This window comes from Acartia tonsa, chromosome 12 (assembly GCF_053477335.1).
Source record: "Acartia tonsa isolate MP-2025a chromosome 12, ASM5347733v1, whole genome shotgun sequence".
Classification (NCBI taxonomy): Eukaryota; Metazoa; Arthropoda; class Copepoda; order Calanoida; family Acartiidae; genus Acartia; species Acartia tonsa.
In genome coordinates this window covers 46,843,094-46,863,728 of record NC_137271.1, presented here as the reverse complement: position 1 = coordinate 46,863,728, position 20,635 = coordinate 46,843,094, and the positions used below count along the sequence as shown (strand labels likewise).

General features: G+C 34.5%; 1 long non-coding RNA gene across 1 annotated transcript; it reads right to left on the bottom strand.

Annotated features, from left to right (window-relative positions):
* Nucleotides 1-9,276: 9,276 nt before the first annotated feature.
* Nucleotides 9,277-11,322, bottom strand: LOC145334799 (uncharacterized). Its single transcript, XR_013885000.1, has 3 exons — nucleotides 10,570-11,322; nucleotides 10,147-10,269; nucleotides 9,277-9,674 (listed from the first exon to the last, which is right to left on the bottom strand). It is a non-coding gene; the product is annotated as an uncharacterized LOC145334799 (long non-coding RNA).
* Nucleotides 11,323-20,635: the final 9,313 nt, after the last annotated feature.

Sequence of the window (20,635 nt, the reverse complement as noted above, 5' to 3'; positions counted from 1 at the left end):
TGGAGGTGATTCGACTAGTTTCTTTCTCTATATCTATCTGTTCCATTATTAGATATGTATATAAATATCTAGACAATAAAAGATACTACTAAATAATAAAACTTACCATCAATATTTTTTTCCTTAATATCAGCACCTTTCTCCTCTACAAGATACTGTACCACAGGGAGGTGTCCATGTGCTGAGGCTATTAACAATGCTGTATAACCTGAATATAATTATTATTATTTGTGTTTCAATATTATATGTCATATTACTATCTCTAAATCTATCTATTCATTTATCTGTCTATAGTTTATAACTTATAATATATCTAATGATACTACTTAATAATAAAACTTACCAAAATTATTTCTTTCTTTAATATCAGCACCTTTCTCCTCTACAAGATACTGTACCACAGGGAGGTGTCCATATGCTGAGGCTTGTAACAATGCTGTACTACCTGAATATAATTATTATTATTTGTGTTTCAATATTAATTTGTCTATCCATTCTTTATCCATATTGCTATCAATCTATTTATAATTTGAAAGTTATATTATTTGAAGATACTACTTCATAATAAAACCAAGATTATCTCTTTCATTAATATCAGCCCCTTTCTCCTTTACTAAATACTAAATAAGGGAGGTGACCAAACTGTGAGGCTATTAACAATGCTGTAGAACCTGAATAAGATTATTTCCATTATTATTTGTGTGTCAATATTTATCTGTCTATGTTTTATCCATCTTTCTATTTATCTAAAATCTATAATTTAATATACCTAAAAATAATACTAAACAAATAAACTATAAATATATCTAAAGATACTACTAAATAATAAACCTTACCATGATTACTTCTTTCCTTAATATCAGCACCTTTCTCCTCTACAAGATACTGTACCACAGGGAGGTGTCCATATGCTGAGGATAGTAACAATGCTGTATTACCTGAATATAATTATTATTATTTGTGTTTCAATATTTATTTGTCTATCCATTCTTTATCCATATTGCTATCAATCTATTTATAATTTGGAAGTCATTTTATTTGAAGATACTACTTCATAATAAAACCAAGATAATCTCTTTTAATAATATCAGCCCCTTTCTCCTTTACTAAATACTGTACCACAGGGAGGTGGCCAAACTGTGAGGCTATTAACAATGCTGTAGAACTTTAATATAATCATTTCCATTATCATTTGTGTGTCAATATTTATCTGTCTATGTTTTATCCATCTTTCTATCTATCTAAAATCTATAATTTAATATATCTAAAGATAATACTAAACAAATAAACTATAAATATATCTACATATAATTCATAACTTAATATATCTAAAGATACTACCAATGATAAAACTTACCACTATTACTTCTTTCCTTAATATCAGCACCTTTCTCCTCTACAAGATACTGTACCACAGGGAGGTGTCCATATGCTGAGGCTTGTAACAATGCTGTAACACCTGAATGTAATTGTAATCATTATCATTTGTTTCTGAATATTTATATGTCTATCTATTCCTTATCCATCTTTCTAAATATTAATCAATTACAAAATTTTCATATGGAAAGGGGGGGGGGAGATGAAGCCCTTATATGGTGGAGGTGATTCGACTAGTTTCTTTCTCTATATCTATCTGTTCCATTATTAGATATGTATATAAATATCTAGACAATAAAAGATACTACTAAATAATAAAACTTACCATCAATATTTTTTTCCTTAATATCAGCACCTTTCTCCTCTACAAGATACTGTACCACAGGGAGGTGTCCATGTGCTGAGGCTATTAACAATGCTGTAACACCTGAATATAATTATTATTATTTGTGTTTCAATATTATTTGTCATATTACTATCTCTAAATCTATCCAGGCATAGGCTAGGTAGCATTAGATTTTAAAAAATTGAAAAATTTTGTGGTCAGTCCATATTTGGACTCAAATATCAATATATCTAATGGGTTTAAATATTAAATTTTTCGTTCACAAAGGAAGTATTAATTAACACCTAAATTTATAATTTTGTTCAGGGAGGAAGGGTTTATATTTTCAATATTAATATTGGAATAAAAATATTCATTTTTGTGGTCAGTAAAGGCAATAAAATAATAAACAAATTTATGAATTTCTTGGGTTGGCCAGTTTTTGTTACGTGGGGGGAAGGGGGAAATTTTACAACCTCACAGATTTTTTATGACCTCTAGGTAAAACACCAAATTAATAAATATTTTGAATAATAATCACGAAATCTGAACATCAATACATGCCAATACATAGTAGAATTACTTTTATCATTTTTACCTTTTTTAATCTAAAACTCTCACTGTTAGATGTATGTAATAATAGATCATTGGGTATATACATCAACTTATCTTCCATTGTCTTTAAATACGATGCGATAATTATTAATACATCAATTTATCGTGCATTGTCTTATCTCTTGAATAAAAGTTTTAAAACAAGAATTACAACATCCATAAAAGCGAAGCGAAGTTTATATACAATTGAGTCCATACATACTAACATATTACTGACAACAACATCCATACGTATTAAAATATTTTATGAATTTTAGTTTAGTCATTTTTAGGGTCTTTATCAAGCTAAATCTCTGAGTACCCATTAGACTGATTGAGTTCTGCCTTTATAAAATAATAACACTGGTTTTCGCCTATTTTATTAGTGTTGGGGTTCTTTGATTTTAGACTTGATTTGAAATGTTATAGTATAAATGAGTGTGCATTCACCTCTGTATATAATCACGTTCACTTGCTGTTTTATATTCGCAAAAAGACACAATAGCAAATTGATTCAAGACATGCTGTTTTTTCAATTTTAAGAAATTTGTAGTTTATACTAATTGGATTTATTATTACTTAGATCTTACGCAAGATTATCCTGTACTCTAATGAAGTGAAACTTGTAGCTGTCTAATATAACGATGCCCCTATCTAGCCCCTTTAACCTGCCCAATCCCCTTCTACTAGGTAAACGATGTCAATGATGTCCATTAAAGCAACCTAAATTAACGACTATTTTCCTCCTGCCATAATATGCACGTAAAAATGTAAATGAAATGTGGAAGGGAATGGTCACCAAGTACATGATAGTAATTAAAGTTTATCCATATCGGACCATGTATTTACCTTGTGAGGAAGGGGACATTGGACTGTAAATTATAACAGTACCCAGTGCTTTAAATCACGTTCTTTTATTTTTTTTAATTGATGAAGGTTAATTTTGTTTATCTTGATTGGAGAGTGTTCATCATTCTGTTATGCTGAAACTCATATCAACAAAGCTGCCTGATAATTTTGAAAGATAAAACATTCCTCTCAGTTCCAAAGTTGATTAATCACATAAGTCTAGGAGTCTAAAAAAGGGGGGACGGGGCCACTGGGTAAAGAGACTTGAAAAATTACTGTCTGTAATACGATGGAAATTCTATATGGCTTTAGCTTGGACAATATACTCCCCCCCTCCCCTATTTAAGAAGGGTTGACCGATATGAAATTCTATATGGCTTTAGCTTTGACAATATACTCCCCCTTTCCCCTATTTGAGAAAGGTTGCCCGATATATGAACCCCCCCCCCCCCCCCCCAAGAATAACAACACTAGACATATGGAAATTAGGAAATAATAAATAAATTCCCCTCCCCTCTTTAATAAACGAAGCCTTTTTATAATTTGTGTTGGTTATAGACGTCAGTCTGTCCATCATAAATATGTTAGTATTGTATAGAATTTATAGAATTAGAAAGCATAGCAATACTTACTTATAATTTGATTATACTTATACATTTATGTTAATGTTTCGCTTTAACGGATATTGTCATCCTTGTTGATATAAACCTACCTCACCCACATCATTCATCATATTATTTAAGCTACAGCAAATAAAACTTATAACGAAAAAATTTGATAAATATGGAATTTTGAATTTTTAGTTACATTTTTCTGTGATCTAATTAACCGATGATCTGATTTTTCGGACCGACTCTTATTATAGAAAAGCTTCGCTTTTAAAGACAAGAAACTCAAAATTTCTCTGAGAAAGAATGTTTAAGATATGAAATGATACAGAAAAAGGATGCCGATGGATTAGGTGGGAGAGGGGGGGTTACGACTTAAGGTTGATATTGAAATTTTGCGGCTTGTGTTAATGGTAGAAAAATCTATAAATTTTTCCAAATATTTAAGTGAACTACATATACCGGCCCAATGATGATTCACATCATCCGCCTTCCCCCCCCCCCCCACCCTCCCAAAAAAACATTTTAACCAAAGTACAGGAAATGAGGTTAAAAATTGAGCACGTACATACATTTACAGGATTAAGGGGGGGGGGGGGTTATTCATTATTCCATTTATTAATAAAAGTTTTGAGGGAGGGCCATAAATAACCCAATACTAATACTTTAATAACAAGGATGACAACATCCATAAAAGCGAAGCACTGAAACTGTAGGACAAACGAACATTAACACTTGTATAGTGTCAGAACTGAATAATCACAATATACAAGTTGAAGCAAAAGTGTAAATTTGTTGAAAAACTGCTTGATACAGGATAATGTTTTGGACATACTTACATTTTTAGAAGTTGATTATAAAGTTGCTTTGCTTGAAACATTATACTTTGTTGTCTGAAGAATTGAAGTTTGAAATCGATAGGACAATTCTAACATGCCTAAATTAACTAAAAAAGCTATCTGTTTGTGACGGACGGAGGTACGGACGGACCGACTCTAATTATAGAAAAACTTCGCTTTTTAAAAGTTCTCATAGGTAGACATTATATATCATACATCAGGGGAAGGGGGTAGGGGCTATATACTGTTTAAACGTTTGTCTAAACGAAGCTTTTCTATAATTTGTCCGTCTGTGCTCCATTAATTCATGCATGCTAGTATTATTTAGATTTAGAAAGAGTAGCAACTATGTAATACTTTTTGTTTATACATATACATTTATGTTAATGTTTGATTGTACTACCATTTCGCTTTTATGGATGTTGTCATCCTTTCATATTATGGAAGTAACTTTGGATACTAATGTAATTAACAGCTCAATTTCTCCTCCCTCCCTATGTATTACAGACAGTTTTCCGCGGATATTTAAATAGATAGTAATTTAGATAATTACTAGCGGTTTCGTTGACTTTAATTAACTAGTTATTTATCGCATCATATTATAGACATTTTTCCGTGGATTTTAAATTTGAAACAAAAAAATTATAACAGGAAAAAGGTTAAATTAAAACTAAATAGAATTATATTAAGATATGCCTAGATGTTAAAAACTAATAGTGTGCTAAAAGGGGGGATGGAGTTTCACTTTTATGTAATATTCTAATATTGCATTTTATTACAAACAGTTTTCCGCAGATATTAAGAAATAAAGTACCCAAATTTGAATAATTATAATGATACCCAAACTTGTATAAAACTTGAATAATATATATCTTGGAGAGATTTGGTGTTTTTAAATGGTAAATATATACTCGGATTTTTATTGCTCTGATTAGCATTTAATTAGTTTTAATAAACTTGTAAAATCATAAAGTTCATGAGAAGTTTGGAGATTAGTAATAAAGGGTTAGAAATTAAAAAAATAGGATGTCTAGGGCAATAAAATCCTGACCTGATTTTTTAATATTTTTATTCGGCCAAAATATTAAAATTTCCAGTCAATTTCACACGTCCCTAAATATCAATATTTTAATGGTAATTAACACCTTCATATTATTTTTTATTAAATTTCTACCCAGCATATGCCTGAATCTATCTATTCATTTATCTGTCTATAGTTTATAACTTATAATATATCTAATGATACTACTTAATAATAAAACTTACCAAAATTATTTCTTTCTTTTATATCAGCACCTTTCTCCTCTACAAGATACTGTACCACAGGGAGGTGTCCATATGCTGAGGCTTGTAACAATGCTGTAACACCTGAATATAATTATTATTATTTGTGTTTCAATATTAATTTGTCTATCCATTCTTTATCCATATTGCTATCAATCTATTTATAATTTGAAAGTTATATTATTTGAAGATACTACTTCATAATAAAACCAAGATTATCTCTTTCATTAATATCAGCCCCTTTCTCCTTTACTAAATACTAAATAAGGGAGGTGGCCAAACTGTGAGGCTATTAACAATGCTGTAGAACCTGAATAAGATTATTTCCATTATTATTTGTGTGTCAATATTTATCTGTCTATGTTTTATCCATCTTTCTATTTATCTAAAATCTATAATTTAATATACCTAAAAATAATACTAAACAAATAAACTATAAATATATCTAAAGATACTACTAAATAATAAACCTTACCATGATTACTTCTTTCCTTAATATCAGCACCTTTCTTCTCTACAAGATACTGTACCACAGGGAGGTGTCCATATGCTGAGGATAGTAACAATGCTGTATTACCTGAATATAATTATTATTATTTGTGTTTCAATATTTATTTGTCTATCCATTCTTTATCCATATTGCTATCAATCTATTTATAATTTGGAAGTCATTTTATTTGAAGATACTACTTCATAATAAAACCAAGATAATCTCTTTTAATAATATCAGCCCCTTTCTCCTTTACTAAATACTGTACCACAGGGAGGTGGCCAAACTGTGAGGCTATTAACAATGATGTAGAACTTGAATATAATTATTTTCATTATCATTTGTGTGTCAATATTTATCTGTCTATGTTTTATCCATCTTTCTATCTATCTAAAATTTATTATTTAATATACCTAAAGATAATACTAAACAAATAAACTATAAATATATCTACATATAATTCATTACTTAATATTTCTAAAAGTACTACCAATGATAAAACTTACCAAGATCATCTCTTTCCATAATATCAGCACCTTTCTCCTCTACAAAATACTGTACCACAGGGAGGTGTCCTTCTTGTGAGGCTATTAACAATGCTGTAAGACCTGAATACAATTATAATAATTATTTGTGTCTGAATATTTATAAGTCTATCTCTTCTTTATCCAACATTCATCTATATTTAAGTAAGTAAATATACTTATACCACTAATAAAAAAAAACTTACCATCATCAGTTCTTTTCTTAATATCAGCACCTTTCTCCTCCACTAAATACTGTACCACATGGAGGTGTCCTTCTTGTGAGGCTATTAACAATGCTGTAGCACCTATATTTAACTATAATTATTTGTGTTTCAATATTTATTTGTCTATCCATTCTTTATCCAACTTTCTATCTATCAATGTATCTATTTCTCTTCTAGAATTAATTGGTAATATATCTAAAGATTATACTGAATCAGGGAGTAATGGAGAGGACAATGGATCAAATGTTAAATTTTTAGGAGTCTCAGACTTTAGGTACTGGCCCTTAAGGGAATGTGCTTGAACTTATCAGTTTCTAAACCACTTTGGGTACCATATATGAACAACATCACACGTAATCTCGCTGCATTCTTATACAAACTAGTACGATAACAAAAAGATAAACAATAAACAAACTGACAGGAAATTTTGATTTTGAAAATAATTTATCTTTTTTAAAATGAATCATTTTAATACATTTGTTTTATCTAATTCTTGTTTAATATTTCTCTGGATTAATGTGTTGTGGAAATAAATTATATTAAGAATATTAGTTGTTATGAGCAAAGCTTTCCTAAAATTAGGTCCTGCTCATCTGTACATCCGTAATGGTTGGCTCCTTTCAAACTTTGGTTTGTGATTCCTACAACAGTTAGGTACAATTAGTTAACAATACTATAATTCTTATTTATAACATGCTTTGCTTATTCTTATATAGTTGTATCACTGTGACTTAACTCAAGATCTTTACATTCAGTCAAATTGCTGATAGACAATCAACCCAATACTTGCTGTCCAATGAGGATGGATAACACAGAAGTTTATAAATCTTTTAGTACAAGATGAAAACTGTGCATCTAAAAGAAATATAAAATACATTAGATAAAATAATACATATAAATACAGTAATCAGATCAAACAAGCATAATAGGATCATAAATGGTTTGAACGAATACAAGTATTATTCTGAAGCGTAATACATCAAAATCAACATGTTACATAGGTGCAATTGGTCTTTTCATTAAACAAAACAAAAGAGACAATGTGCTTATGCAAGCAGAACAGACTTATAGCCAGCGGTGCCAGATGTACGCATTTTGTGCGTAATGTATGCATTTTTAACTTTAGGAAAATGGACTTTTATAAGTAATGTATGCCCCCCTCACCCCTCTCCCCTTTTCTCTTTTCCCCTTCCCCTTTTCCTTCCCCTCCCCCACAAATGTACACATCAAAGGCCCAATGTACACATTTTTTGTACACTTTGATCTAAAAAATATCTGGCAACTATGCTTATAGCTGGGTCCTAACATTCAAATACACTTTCCATGGCACAAAACATTTGTCCCAAGCATTCTCCGATCAACAAAGGAAAAACGCTCACGATGGAGAAAAACCAACTCATCTCACTATGAATGCCGCACTCTGGGAGGTATCACTGAAGAAAATGTTGTCGTCGCTGATTTATTGGAGTAAGGATTAATGGGTATAGAAATTTTGGATCATGGAAAGAAAACGAAGATTCCGGTTTCGTCATTTTTTCACAGTAGCCTTTCTCCTATTTTTAGCCCCTGGGCATATTTTCTAACCCTGCAAAAGCTACTGTGAAAATATGATAAAACCAGCAACTTCGTTTTCTTTCCATGATCAGAAATTTTTACTTAGTGCACACACGAACACTTCCTTTCCGATACAATAGTAGTTGTGCTAATATCCTATAATGTAAAGTAGAAAGTTTTTTTGTCTGTAGGATAATATTTTTCTGTAGTAATTAATGATCCTATTGATTTCGAGATTTTAGGGAAAATTCATGAAGTCCTGAGTTGATTAAGTTTTTTATCATTAAAATCTCAAGATGGTTTTAAGCTATTTTTCTGTCCTGGATGCTAGGGGCGCAGTCACTAGATAAACTATGATATGTTTTCTGAACTTTAAAGATCTTTAACATTAAGATGTATTAATACTCAAAACTTTATATCTATTTAGTACCAAATTTTGTCAAAAGATATCTCTTATTTATTTCTTTAAAAGAAATAACTTGTGTTAAAAGTTAAAGGGAGGTAACTGTTTTAATAAATTTTATAATCTAAAGGTTTTTTTCATAGCAAAGCTTTGTAATAACTATAAAACAAAAATTTGGGTAAAAGTAGTTGTGGAAGGAAAATGGCCTGATCCTTTAATTTTCCAAAGATTAAATAATAACAATTATGGAAATGAATTGTATCAAAGTTTTTGATCTCAATAATCAAAGGCTTGTAGTAAAGTATTGTTTGGAGGATTGTACATTTTGAACTAATATTAATTCAAAAATTTAACAATTTTCCAATAAAAGCTCCATTTGAAACACTCCTTTTATCTGGAAATATCTGGTTTTTCAACCTTAAAGGGTTACAACTATAAAATTGAATCAATTGCCTATTGTCTCTCCCTTACTCCCTGATACAAAATACTGAAACTTACCTCTATTATTTTTTTCTTTAACATTAGCACCTTTCTCCTTGACTAGATACTGTACCACAGGGAGGTTTCCTCCTCTTGATGCATGTATCATTGGTGTATCACCTGAATATGATTATAATCGTTATCATTTTTGTCTTTATATTTCTGTATCTTAAATACTCTCTTCTACTTCTTTCTTTGTTCCATATGTTGTTCTGTCTGTCTATCTATTTGATTGTTTATTTACCTTTCCCATATTGTTATGTCTATCTATCTATTTATTATTGGGGGGGTTAGAAACCTTAGAATTGTCTCCACCTTCTTTTATTTTGCACGTCTCTGAATAATATCTTTCAATATTTAATTATATATATTAATCTATCTTGTCCTTATCTATCTATCTATTTATAACTCTAATTTTAGATCAGTGACATCTAAGAAATAGTGTTTAAGACATGGTTCTCCATTACAGTTTGATTCATAATAGAAAGAAATGCATATAAATGAATTAATTTTTTCTAACTTCAAAATTATCTACACTCTTTTAAATGGTTTTTCCTGTTTCTGTCCTTAAAATGATAAAATAAATGTTTACCTTTTTCCTGATGTTTATGTTTGATTAGAGAAGGATCTTGTCTCAACAGTTGGGCAACTTCATCAACATCCCCCTCATAGCACAAGGAGAAAAATCTATCTTTGTCCTCACTGGTAGCCATTTCTTTAAAAGAAACAGAGTATATGTTTGTTAAGAATGATTAAAAATCTTATATTTTTAGGCATAATAAAGTTTTATCTTCAAACAATATTATTTATTTATCAGACTGTATACTTGAAAAAATCAAAACTTTTATTAAGTGACAAAATGCATGTTTGACTTTTGAGTATGTTTAATTACAAACCCTCTTCTCCTAAATGTATGTCTTACACCCTAAGGCTTTCACTTCTATTGATTTTAATTTTGTGTGGCGGGCAAATTTTTTTGTATCCTATTGTAACTGTAGATGTACATAATAAATACCTGGATTGGTTGACAGATGACCAGAGCAAAGAGAAATCAACTCAACATTTCATCGTTTTTTAAATCTAAATCATTGAATTAGGCCTGTTACAATAAAAGTGAAGGGTATCCCATTTAGTAGTGCTTAGTGCACTATGCTCAGGACGGGAACACTGAGTACAATTCCTTATTTTGACTTTTCACTTCGTTGACAAATGATGTTGCAATTTGTCAAATTATTATCACACAACCTTTCCAGAGAGGCCCTTAGGTTGTAAGCAGTGAGATATGTAGGAAGTTAGGATTCTACCTATCACACAACTTAAACCATGCTTTCCCGCATCCATGCTCCTCATTCATATTAGAGTGCCATTAATTAAGGAACACCTGCCAAAACTCTAGCACATGTTGATGTTTAAAAAAAGTAGTTTCCATAATAGTTGCGGGTCAGCTTGATATGTAACATAGAATACAATCCTCTGTGCATGAGGCTTTCCAATCTTAGATTGGCTAATAGATTCCCAACTCCAATCTGTGTGCATCTAAATCCTAACTTTAGAGAATCAGGCAGGGTTCGGAAGCCGCGCGTAAGCCACGTGTAAGCCTTAGTGAAATCTTCATTTTATCACTATAAAATTCAGCTGGATGTTTAAAACTGCTCTTTAGCAGACAATCCTTCTTTCTGAAATTTCTTTTTCTACTCACAATCAGGTTTAAAACTGAGGCTTATGCGTGGCTGAGGCGCGGCTTCCGAACCCTGGAATTAGGCCTACTTATAACACCATAAATGTTTTTAAAAGCAAAGATTCTTTACGATCAGGGATGGTCCGTATGTCTTTAACATTTAGCTTTTATTGTTACTTTTGTCATATCAATTGTAGAGTAAAACTAAGAAGTCAAAGCAACCAGGTAAATCCAATGGGTGGGTGGAAAAAGGAAAAATTACCCTACCACCCACCCCACCAAAAAAATTAATTACCCCTTTTTTCAATCACCCTCCTCCTGCTGCAAAGGATATTTTTGATAGCAAACTATTATTTTGGCATGTTTTAATTGTCTTATCAATTTCAAACTTCGTATGATGATTCTTGTGACAGTAAAAAAATAAATTTTGGGCACAATTAATCATTATTTCCTATTACATACTATAGGTTATATATCCCATTAGTTTTAACACAAATTATACTAAAGTTTGTTTATACCTTTATTATTTTTTGGCACACTTAAGTAATACCTACTTTTCATGCTAAAGGTTGTTTATCCCTTTATATTAGGGTGGGTTAATTTTGGACATTTTTATCTGAGACAAAAGTTGGAACTTGCACATGATTGTATAAATATAATACACCAGACATAGAATTTTGTAGCAATTTTGAATGTAAGTAAAAAATTATTGAATCAGAATTATCAGCTTCATGGTGCTCCAAGAAAAGGCATCAAGGAGTCGAATGAGGAACTTTTGTCCACTTCAAAATATCTTATTCCTAGTCTTAGAAATTACTGAAAACCATCATTCTGGCCATCTTTAAGAACTTTTTTGAGAGCTAGGAACGAGATATTTTGAAACGGACTAAAGTTTCTGATTCTACTTCTCGGGGCTTTAATATAATTATCAAAATCACATGCAAGTTTCCACTTTGATCTTCATTTGTTGGCGCAATTAAGTAATTTTTTTCTTTCATTTTCATTCTATAGGTTGTTCCCTATATATCCCTATATTTTTTGGCATAAGGGGGGGTTTTTAATGCAACCATCTCGTAATCAGTGAGCAAATGGCACTTAGGGCAAATTCATCATTAATTACCTAGGAATCAACTTTTTAAAACATAGTTTTGGTTTAATTCATATTAAATGATAGCAATAACCATTTTTTAAATTTCTAGTACCAGCTGCTAAACGGCTAGAACCGGCTGAAAACGGCTGGGAGCGGCCAAGAGTATGAAGAGTAGATAGGGCTTGTGACATGTCTAGGGTTAGGTTTTTATGTGTGCTGAGCTCAAAAATACTACCAAAAATAGTGACAGCCAATCCATATGGCAGCTGGGTAACAGCTGCAGCTCAGCTGCGAGCGGCCAAGAGTAGAATGAGTAGATAGGGCTTGTGACGTGTCTAGGGGTAGGTTTTTATTGGTGCTGAGCTCAAAAATGCTACCAAATATAGTGGCGGCCCATCCATGTGGCAGCTGAGTAACGGCGGCAGCTCAGCTGGGAGAGGCCAAGAGTAGAAGGAGTACATAGGGCATGTGACATGTCCAGGGTTAGGTTTTTATGGTTGCTGAGCTCAAAAATACTACCAAAGATAGTGATGGCCAATCCATGTGGCAGTTGAGTAATAGCTGCTGCTCAGCTGCGAGCGGCCAAGAGTAGAATGAGTAGATAGGGCTTGTGACGTGTCTAGGGGTAGGTTTTTATGGGTGCTGAGCTCAAAAATGGTACCAAAAATAGTGGCGGCCAATACATATGGCAGCTGGGTGACAGCTGCTGCTCAGCTGTGAGTGGTCAAGAGTAGAATGAGTAGATGGGGCTTATGACGTGTCTAGGGGTAGGTTTTTATGGGTGCTGAGCTCAAAAATGGTACCAAAAATAGTGGCGGCCAATACATATGGCAGCTGGGTAACAGCTGCTGCTCAGCTGCGAGTGGTCAAGAGTAGAATGAGTAAATGGGGCTTATGACGTGTCTAGGGGTAGGTTTTTATGGGTGCTGAGCTCAAAAATGGTACCAAAAATAGTGGCGGCCCATCCATATGGCAGCTGGGTAACGGCCGCAGCTCAGCTGTGAGAGGCCAAGAGTAGAATGAGTAGATAGGGCTTATGAAGTGTCTAGAGGTAGGTTTTAATGGGTGCTGAGCTCAAAAATGGTACCAAAAATAGTTGCGGCCAATCTATATGGCATCTGAGCAACAGATGCAGCTCAGATGGGAGCGGCCAAGAGTAAAATGAGTACATAGGGCTTGTGACTTGTCCTGGGGTAAGTTTTTATGGGTACTGAGCTCAAAAATGCTCCCAAAAATAGTGGCGACCCATCCATATGGCAGCTGGGTAACGGCTGCAGCTCAGCTGGGAGAGGATAAGAGTAGAATGCGTATATAGGGCTTGTGGGCTGTAGCTGTTACCCAGCTGCCATATGGATGAGCCGCCACTATTATTGGTAGTATTTTTGAGCTCAGCACTCATAAATACCTACCCCTGGACACGTCACAAGCCCTATGTACTTATTCTACTTTCGGCTGCTCCCAGCTGAGCTGCCACTGTTACCCAGCTGCCACATGTATGGGTCACCACTATTTTTGGTAGCATTTTTGAGCTCAGCACTCATAAAAACCTACCCTAAGACACGTCACAAGCCCTATCTCCTCATTCTACTCTTGGCTGCTCCTAGCTGAGCTGTAGCTGTTACTCAGCTGCCATATATGGATTGGTCACCACTATTTTTAGTAGCATATATGAGCTCAACACCCATAAAAACCTACCCTGAGACATGTCACAAGCTCTATCTACTCATTATACTCTTGGTGGCGCGCAGCTGAGCTGCAGCTGTTACCCAGCTGCAATATGGATGGGTCGCCACTATTTTTGGTACCATTTTTGAGCTCAGCACCCATGAAAACCTACCCCTAGACACATCACAAGCCATATCTACTCATTCTACTCTTGGCCACTCGCAGCTGAGCTGCAGCTGTTACTCAGCTGCCATATGGATGGGTTGCCACTAATTTTGGTAGCATTTTTAAGCTCAGCACCCATGAAAACCTACCCCTAGACGCATCACAAGCCATATCTACTCATTTTACTCTTGGCCACTCGCAGCTGAGCTGCAGCTGTTACTCAGCTGCCATATGGATGGGCTACCACTATTTTTGGTACCATTTTTGAGCTCAGCACCCATAAAAACCTAATACTGGACACGTCACATGCCTCATGTACTCATTCTACTCTTGGCCTATCTCGTCTGAGCTGCGGCCGTTACCCAGCTGAGCTGCGTCCATTACCCAGCTGCACATGTGGATGGGCCTCCACTATTTTTGGTAGCATTTTTGAGCTCAGCACCCATAAAAACCTACCCCTAGACACGTCACAAGCCCTATCTACTCATTCTACTCTTGGCCGCTTGCAGCTGAGCTGCAGCTGTTACCCAGCTGCCATATGGATTAGCCGTCACTATTTTTAGTAGCATTTTTGAGCTCAGCACACATAAAAACCTACCCCTAGACATGTCACAAGCCCTATCTACTCTTCATACTCTTGGCCGCTCCCAGCCGTTTTCAGCCAGTTCTAGCCATTTAGCAGCTGGTACTAAAAATTTTAAAAAATGGTTATTGTTATCATTTAACATGAATTAAACCAAAAATATGTTTTAAAAAGTTGATTCCTACGTAATTAATGATGAATTTGCCCTAAAAATAGGCATAAAACGGCTAAACGGCTGAGCTGCCAGCCGCCAGCCGTTACTTTTCCAACTTTTTGTTCGATTTAGGGAAAATAGACCTATCAAGGATTACTCATGCAAAATTTCAGATCGAAATTCGAATTCTAAGTGCCATTTGCTCACTGATTACGAGATGGTTGCATTAAACCCCCCCCCCCCTTAAGTAATACTCATTTTTTTATACTGTATAATGGCACAATTAAGTAATAATTACTTTTTCATACTATAAGGTTTTTCGACCTTAAAGTGTCACAACCATACAATTTAATTAATTGCCCATTGTCCCTTCCCTGTTGTTTATCCCTTTTTTTGGCACAATTAAGTAATATTTTTTTCTTTTATACAAATAACAACTCAGATCAGCAATCTTCCATTTGGCTTAAATACATCGTATGCGAAGTTTACTAGGGTTTTATTTCCCATACATTGTAATAGTAGATTTAATCTAAAGGGTGTGCAAAAAAATGCGGACATTTTTAAAATTAAAATTGCGCCGCTTGTGTTAATAATAGAAAAGAGTTTTTATATCGCTAGACCTGCTATAAGCTCTAGTTTTTGGAAATATAAGAACCATTCCTGTGCTGAGCAAAGTTTAGGGGCTAGGGGTTAAATGTCCTAACTGACACACTAACTAACTAACTAACACAAGCCGTGCAATTTAAATTTTAAAAAGGACCGCATTTTTTTGCCCACCCTCTAATAAAGCCGCTTAATGAGTTTCAGCTAGGGCTTTCAATATGCTCTCATATTTATTTAATTATCTTTTTTTTTTATAAAAATCGCTAAACACTACAAAATCATCACTAAATTAAATGTATTTGTTTTGTCTAAAATAATCAATTATTGAAAACCACCAGGGTTCGGAAGCCGCGCGGCTGCGGCTGAATACTATTTTGTGGCTGAGGCTTATGGTGATGGAAATGGCTGAGGCTGAGGGTAGCTGAGGCTTAATGCGGCTGAGTGTGGCTGCGGCTGAATGCGGCTGCGGCTGAATAAGAATCAGGGGGGCTGAGGCTTAGAGTGGCTGAATGGGAATTTTGTGGCTGAGGCTTACAGTGACTGAAAGATTTATGGCTGAGGCTGCGGCTTACCAAAAGCCGCGCGGCTTGGTGCGGCTGCAGCTTATTCAAAGCCACGCGGCTGAGTGCGGCTTGAAGTGGCTGATGGGAAAATTAAGCCGCGCAGCTTATTATGGCTGAGGCTGTAGTTTGATATTAATAGGTACCCAAATTTTATACTGGTACCCAAAGTTTTATACTGGTATCCAAAGTTTGATACTGGTACCCAAAGTTTTATACTTGTCCCAAATTTAATACTGTTACTCAAAGTTTTATACAGGTACCCAAGGTTTTTTACTGTTACACAAAGTTTTTTGCTGGTACCCAAAGTTTTTTACTGTCACCCAAACTTTAATACTAGTACCCAAAGTTTTATACTGGTAATCAAATTTTTACCGGTACCCAAAGTTTTTTACTGGTACCCAAACTTTAATACTAGTACCCAAAGTTTTATACTGGTACTCAAATTTTATACTGGTACCCAAAGTTTTATCACTGGTACCCAAAGTATTATACTGGTACCCAAAGTTTCATACTGGTATTCAAAGTTTTATACCGTTACCCAAAGTTTTATACTGGTACCCAAAGTTTTATACTGTCACCCAAACTTTAATATTAGTACCAAAAGTTTTATACTGGTACTCAAAGTTTTATACTGGTACCCAAAGGTTTTACTGGTACACAAAGTTTTTTACTGGTACTAAAAGTTTCATACTGGTACCTAAAGTTTTATACTGGTACACAAAGTTTTATACTGGTACCCAAAGTTTTATACTGGTACCTAAAGTTTTATACTGTTACTCAAAATTTTATACTGGTACCCAAAATTTCATTCTAGTACCAAAAGTTTTATACTGGTACCCAATGTTTTATACTGGTACCCAAACTGAGCAACTATTTTGTGCCAAGGCATTCCCTTTATTCTAACTATTAAGATCGCACAACTAACCTAGTAGCAGTAGGAACTTATTTTAACATCTTTAGTTATGACGCAGTGCAAAGCTAAGATTCGATCCTATCAACTCCCAGACAACGAGCAGATGCGCTACATGTTGAGTCAGGGTCGAGGGTTTCTAACTTTTCAGAGCTGGATCTTTAAATCATTTTAGAGGTGCACTGAATCGGGGCGATTCAAAGGTGAACCGGAGGCGCGCTGATGGTGCGCCACAGTTACTGTATAAAACATGGATTTTTAAAAGGTTTTCGGTGCGGTGTTGCTAGATCCCTGGCGAGACTCAAAAAAATATCAATCCGCGCCAGTACAACTTTATTACTTAAGTTGTGTCAGTACAGTATTTTATATTAAATGCCGTGTCAGTATGGTATTTTATATAAACCAATACATAATTTAATTTAATTTTGCGATAAAATATTAAAGTAATTCTAAAAAATATTTACTTTTTAAATACAGTTCACCCCGGTTTGGTTCGCCAATGGTACTTGCTGGGTACCACTGGCGCGCCGGTACCGCGCCACTGGCCGCGGTAAATCACCCATGCCATTTCGATTTAAAGATTGGTATTAATAATCTGATGGTGCGCTGCAATGAATCGCCCCGGTTCAGCGCACCTATAAACGATTTAAAGATCCAGCTCAGGTTGCACACCTGGCATAGCAGCAGTAGGAACCATTTAACGTCTTCAGTTTTAATGCAGTGTCCAGCCAAGATTCGAACCTAATACCTCCCTGATGATAAGCAGCTGCGCTACGTGTTGAACCCTGGTTAACTAAGAGGAACCATATCTTTCTTTTTCTGTATTAGTTTAAGTAACACCTGTCCAGCAACCAACTTTTTTATTGAACCACCTGCCTGAAAGTCCTAACTGTTCATGGTAATGAGTTGTGCCGTCTTATGAACCAAGGAATTCCTCATACTTCAACTTTTCATGTTGCATACCTGGCATGGCAGCAGTGTCTGGCCAAGATTTGAACCTTTTACCTCCCTGATGATAAGCAGATGCGCTACGTGTTGACGTTGAGCCATGGTCGCAGTTTAAATTTGTTCTTAAAATAATAATTTTTTTTTTAAGTTATTGTATTATACTTTGTAGACTATATAGGGGTAGCGTGTGTTTTAAATTTTTACTTCTCCTTAATTGGCTAGTGTATGCGTGTTCTAGCCCCTTCAAAAACAAATTTTAAAAAATAGCTTTTTTCTAAGATTTTAAGTGACTGTTGTTTAATATATAAATTAATATATAATAAAAAACAGTTTTCGCCATTTATTCAGCAAAATCTCAGAAAGTGAAAATGATATTTTGTGTGTTTAGGTTGATTTGATCTAGCATCCTCGGGATATGATTTTAAAAGTAAAAAAATAATGTAAAGTTTAAGCATTGTGCTACAATGCTGAACATATTTAGTTCTTAAATTTAATAATGACATTAAAAACTATTACTATTACTATTTTTTCAGTATGGCTCAGAGCCAGTTCTAATCCACCGGATATTAATCGGTTGCAAAGTCATACTGGTAATCATATTATGCCTTTGGAAACTTTTTAAAAATGGGAGAGAGGACGTGCGTGTATTATCATTAATCATTGTCCGAAGCTTAAGATCTCAGTAACCGCTGAACCGATTGGGCTCTACTCTTCAGGGTATATACCTAATGGTCCTGTGATAGTTTTTAGCTATTTTCTTGGAGGGTGGGACACCCCCAACCCCCCCAAAAAATGAAAAATACCCCCCCTCAATTTGTTTTTCTTTTTAAAATTAAAATTTTAAAAGAGGGGTCTACTAACCTTGCCCTCTTTTTAAAAAAAAAAACTCATCCCCCCTAAATTTTTTTTTCTTCTTTTTAAATCTAAATAACACAAAAATAGGTTGATCAAACCTCTTGTAGAAAAAGCCCCTAGAGGCTAGGGGCGAAGCCGCTAGTGAACTATAATGGACATTATTACATTAAGTTCATGGGATCTAAAGGGATAAGACAATGACTGGTAAATTTTGGTACATCACCAATGGTGATACATAAAAACCCCTTCTGATTAAAATTAGTGGCTGAGACATTTGGACACTCAACTGAATTAACTAACCAATTTAATTCAACTAAAATCCCCAAAGTTGTTAAGCCAAAGAATAAGAAAATATGATCATTCTTAATAGAAAACAAAAATATAATGCTAACAAATACTAGAATTAGTAAAATATGTTTAACTTTTTTTCTCATAACTTTCAATGTCTCTCATAGCTCACTAATAAAGTATCAATAACTAAATTTTTACGTTGCAGGTTCAAACCCAACCGAGATTTAGTAGTTTCTATTTATTAAATTTCAAAAAAAATTCTCACAATAAAGTACCAAGATGTCTGTTTGTTTGTCTGTACCACAGGATCTCGCTAACTACTGAACCGACCGTGTTCTCCTTAACAGGGTAGCTTCTCATAGGTCCCAGGAAGGTTTATAACAATTTTGGGGGATGCTTAGTTATCCAGGTTTGTTGGACCTTGAGTTTGTGTCATAGAAATCCTTGACCGTGGCTCAACATGTAGCGCATCTGCTTGTTGTCTGGGAGTTGATAGGTTCGTATCTCGGCTTTGCACTTCGTCATAACTAAAGATTAATAAATTCTTACTGCTACTAGGTTAGGTGCGCGAACTTAATAGTTAGAATAAAGGGAATGCCTTGGCACATAACAGGTGCTCAGTTTGGGTACCAGTATAAAACTTTGGGTACCAGTATAAAACTTTGGGTACCAGTATAAAATTTTGGGTACCAGTAAAAATCTATGGGTACTGGTATAAAAATTTAAGATAATACAAATGCACAGTGAATATTAAGTAAATTCTCAAAAATTTGTATCTTTTAAAAACAATAAAATTAGGCAAACATCAGTAGGGCAGTTACCCTATAAATAGTATTCAATAATATTCATAAGTATCAACGTTCAAAAACGTATTGCTCCAGGTGAAACTTGAACTTATAACCCCGGCATAACAGTATAGATGAACCGTGCGCTAACCGATTACGCCACTGGAGCTCTTACGTTACAGGTTCAAACTTTTTGTAGCTGTTCGAGATGGTAGTTTCTATGTTGTAATTAAAAAAAAATAAAATTTTTATAAAAGAATATAACATTTAAAAAAAAATACATTTTTAAAAATTTTTGGGGGGGATGGAAATGTCTGACCCGACCCCCACCCCAAAATTAGCTCAAAACCACCCAATGACCATATATATATTTTCTGAGGACAACCTTGTCAGTTCAGTAGTTACTGAGATCTTAAGCAACAGACAGACAAAATAAAATGAAAATTAAGCCCCGCGGCTGAATTGACGGCTGAGGCTTGTACTAATTCAGCACCTGCAGCTGCGGCTTACAATATCTCAGCCGCGCGGCTGCGTCAAAGCTGCGGCTGAATTATAAAACTTAGGCTGCGGCTTACAAATATCAAGCCGCGCGGCTGCGGCCGTATCAAAACTTTGCAGCTGCGGCTTTCTTGAAGCCACGCGGCTGAGTGTGGCTTCAAATCATTAAAAGCCGCGCGGCTAAGTGTGGCTGAGGCTTCCCCAACTATAAGCCGCGCGGCTGAGGCTTAGAGGGGCGTTGGCTGAATGAGGCTTAGTGCGGCTGAGGCATAATGTGGCTGAATTGGAGTTTT